We start from the raw sequence: 4,397 nt of genomic DNA, 5'->3' as shown, positions 1-4,397 counted from the left end.
AACAAAAGGTTTTCCTAGTAATTCTTTGCCTCCTTTTGAATGCCATTGTATTTCCAAGCCACTGTAATGCACTTTTGATGAAATCTTCATCAGCGCTCATTGACGATGCATTGAGTAGAATGCTCAGGCGTCAGTCTAAAACGAGCGTTCAAAACAATATTGTGACGAAACATTCAACCCATGAATATTTGCACGGTAGAATTCAATGGTTATAGTTAGTTTTACATGTTTTGTTTGAGATGCTTTTGAAAGAAAAAGTTGAATTGAAAACAGTATGGTATTGTTGGATACGATTTTCATAATAGCAAGCTAGAATTGATGGTTTGGTTAGCTAAACTAACAAATATGTTTGTTTGGTTACCACATCAACTACTGTAGCTATCTAGCAAACTTGCAAGCTATTTCATTTATAGGTTCAATCCTGTCGTTGATTTGTCTCAAAATCTTGGTAGAAATGAGACAACTCATACTTTTTGCAAATCCAACCAACTAGCCATTTTTATGCAATATGATTACTTTGATAAAGTCAATTAAATTACGAGGAAACCCCAATGTTGATTCAGCCTATTTTTGCCTGGAGGGAGGGAATACACTCCAGGATGTGTGACTGTGGTTATTGTCACGGCTGTAATGTCATTTTGTTTGTTATTCGACTGTGAGAGGTGTGGCCAGGTGGGGCAGTAAGCTGCAGAAAGAGTATAAGACAGGACTGCAAGGGGCAGAGAGACACTCATCTACTACTGAGGTCCAGAAGACATCACCAAGACAACCAGGCATCAATCAGTCAGCATCTTCCAACTATCAGAGGTTGGTTTGCTTTCACTGAGCATATTCTCAGATGTATACAGGTGGATAGGTGTCTAAGGGTGGTCTGGTGTATACAGGTGGACAGGAGTATTTAGGTGGACAGGTGTGTATGGCTAGACTGGTGTAGGTGGACTGTTGCTTACAAGAGTATATTGGTGGACAACTGTATAATGTGACATCCTAACAACACTGTTTATCTCATTTGCTAGAGGATGATGACCCAGTGTGTGTGTGTGTGTTTTAACATACCATGCTCTATGTGCTTCAGGATGAAGATCCAGAGTGTGTTACTGCTGTTTTCTCTAGTGGGCGTGCTGTTAGCAAGCTCACTCAATGGAGATAACTCTGAGAAAGGTACGTATTTTGTGTGCGTGTTTGTGTGTGTGTGCGTGTGCTTGTGTGAACTACTAATACTGCTGGTTTTAATCTGAAATAATTTGATATGATGACAAATCTTCCCCAAGAGGATAGTGCCATGGAGAAGTCGGAGAATGGAGCTGTGAAAGCCATTGCAGAAGATGAAGCATCACGTATGTACATATAGCTATCTACTGTATGTATCCATCTATCTCTGAGCCTATCTATCTGAAGATCATGCATGCCAAAGAGAAGTTACTAGAGGTTTATATCAACGGTGAAGGCTAACTCCATGTCTCCTGTTGATTAGCATGGTGGTTCGGTTTTCATCATCATCATCATCATCATCATCATCATCATTATCATTGCTGATGAGGTACCAGAATGAGGTCACGGACGATCCTTTCCTGTCTCCATATGGAATCAACATAAATAATATTAGCCTACATTGCCCTACATCCATCCATTCATGATGGCAATGTTGTAGGGTTAACATGTTGTATTGTGATTGTAGTGTCGAGTCAATGTTGCTAATTATTGCTGTTAAACAAAGGAGTCCGCTTATACTGAACTTTGATCATAAGTTTTATTCATATCACAAGATTTCAGCATAAGTTTACAGATGTCATGATCACCCGCAGAGCAGTGTCCTCCAAATTACAATGTCTGCTCTGCCCTTCTTTGTCTCCATCCAGTACTTATAATATTCCCCAAAATATGGGTGGCTCCCTCTACTGTCCAATCCCCTGTCTTCTATGGGGCGTCACCCTAAAAACGGCTCCCTTTCTTCTAAATAAACATCCTCTCAGGTTCCACTTGAAAACATTATCAAAGTCATAATTCTTCATATACTACATGATCCTCCAATAAACTTGGCCTTTCATGCATACATGTCTAGCAGTGTTTTTCATTCAGTGTTACAATGTTAACATGACCATACAAAACCACACACGATGCACCTCACAATTGTTATGAAACCACCTAGCCAGCCTGTGAATATGCCTGCACTCGCTGGGTATATTGCAGTGTCGCTAGCGTAACTACGTTTGACCCTTCAAAATGGGTTTACACCAGAGGAGGCTCCCGAGTGGCGCAGTGGTCTAAGGCACTGCATCGCAGTGCTAGCTGTGCCACTAGAGATCCTGGTTCGAATCCAGGCTCTGCTGTAGCTGGCCGCAACCGGGAGACCAATGGGGAGGCGCACAATTGGCCCAGCGTCGTCCAGGGTAGGGGAGGGAATGGCCGGCAGGGAGGTAGCTCAGTTGGTAGAGCATGGTGTTTGCAACGCCATGGTTGTGGGTTTGATTCCCATGGGGTATGAAAATAAAAAAGAATAATGTGTGCACTAAATGTAAGTCGCTCTGGATAAGAGTGTCTGCTAAATGACGTAAATGTAAATGAGGCTGGTGGGAGGAGCGACAGGAGAACGGGCTCATTGTAATTGCTGGAACGGAGTTAATGGAACGGAGTCAAACATGGTTTCATATGTTTGATACCATTCTATTTATCACATTCCAGACATTACAATGAGCCCGTCCTGCTATAGCTCCCCCCACCAGCCTCCACTAGTTTACACACACATTTTTGGGAACAGGGCTAGCGATTTCCTAAACCTGGTTGCACTGTCATTAACACCTGGGTTTTACAGCGGACCTCTGTCTTACCTTGATTTAAATTACAGTTAGTCAGAAATCACTTACAGAAAGGTACACAATTATTGGCTCCCTTGATAAAGTAAATAATACAATACTGAGCTATAAAGTATTGTATGGTCCCCCCCAAAAAATTACATTTATATTTTATACTAATACAATTGTTGAGAGATTTTGTTAAACAAGTAATACTTATTGGCATCCCTGTTTTCAATAATGACACTGAGCCTATTTCTAAAATGTTTTATGAGATTGGAGAGCTCATTGGGAAGAATCTTAGAACATTTCTTTGTCTGCGCTTCCAGTATCTCAGAAACGGACACCCTCCTGGGCTTTTCACGCGTGACAGTGTCTAGGGCAAGGTTCCCAAACATTTTTGACCCACGACCCATTTTGATATCTGAAAATTCTCGCTTTTGTAACTGGGGCTATGGCAGTCAATAAAAAAAAAAATCTAACAGTATTTCTGATGGTCTTCTCAACTGACATTCACTTTTAATGTGGGGTCATGACAGTCAATTGCAAATTGGTGTGACATAATGTATCTTATCTCACCACCACTAATGAGATGGGTGTGCTTGATACATGTCACGTCTGAACTTCTCAAAGTAAAGGGGCTTGGTCGACAGTGTGTACCTCATCTCTGCTGTCACATCCAACCTGGATTGATATTTGGTTTTAATGCAGACAAGAGCACTGATGGTGCTTTCAAGACAACTAGGAACTCAGAAAATTATGCAGTCAAATCAAGACATCAGTGATCTTCAAGTCGGTGTTCTGGAAAGAGGCCTGAGTTCTTGAGTTGGAATTCTGAGTTGGATGATCGTTCAAAATGAATTTTCCCAGTCGGAGCTTGTTTTTTTCCGAGTTCCCAGTTGTCTTAAACGCACTGAAGTTGGAAGTCAGAAATGTCAGAGTTCCCAGTTCCCAGTTGTTAATGCTCAGAAGGAGACGGCAGGGTATTTATTCCCTTTGAGTCAGGAACTAAAACTCCTCCGTAGTGACCTGTGAATGCATTCGGTCACATGACACCTCGATCAGCTGTTCGATTTCACTTACCGGCATGCCAACTGAGCAAAGATCACAGTCAAACGGATTGGGAAGTAAGTCCCAAACTGCTCCTCCAAGCGTTGGAGGTGAGCAGTCATCACTCGTGTGGGACACTTACTAATGATGTTTTCTTTTCGAAACATGCACAGCCGAGGAAAGGTGGCATGGTTCGCTTTTGAAAGACTCTCTCTCCAATGAGAATTCTTTCCTCTGAATCCACTGATTTGGTCACTCATCTGTAGAATGTTTTGTATTTCACTGCATGCTTGCATTCAGTTTCCCATATATGCCTGTTACATAAGCAAGGAGACACATTTTCTTTTCATTACACAGAAAGTCAAGTGGTTTCATACTGTAGCAGTCCTAGCCATTCACCGTAGGAATGATCCAAGTGCAATGGTCAAGTGTGGCCTTTTCCCATGATCTAAGGGCGCTCTCTGGTTGAAATGTATCATTTAGATATGAATAATATAATAATTTTCATTAATATTTTTAAGGTTAACCACATTACAATGATTTTGAAATACAAAG

The 4,397-nt window shown here is 41.4% G+C and overlaps 1 long non-coding RNA gene across 1 annotated transcript; it reads left to right on the top strand.

The window, feature by feature from the left end:
* The first annotated feature begins 728 nt into the window (after positions 1 to 728).
* LOC311113739 lies at positions 729 to 2,050 on the top strand. The gene is made up of 4 exons (XR_014611036.1): positions 729 to 807; positions 1,076 to 1,161; positions 1,272 to 1,337; positions 1,475 to 2,050. It is a non-coding gene; the product is annotated as an uncharacterized lncRNA (long non-coding RNA).
* The last annotated feature ends 2,347 nt before the right edge of the window (positions 2,051 to 4,397 follow it).

The sequence above is a fragment of the Coregonus lavaretus genome (assembly GCF_964263955.1).
Source record: "Coregonus lavaretus genome assembly, chromosome: 40".
Classification (NCBI taxonomy): Eukaryota; Metazoa; Chordata; class Actinopteri; order Salmoniformes; family Salmonidae; genus Coregonus; species Coregonus lavaretus.
The sequence above is the reverse complement of the archived record's forward strand: the minus strand, read 5'-3'. Positions and strand labels throughout refer to the sequence as shown.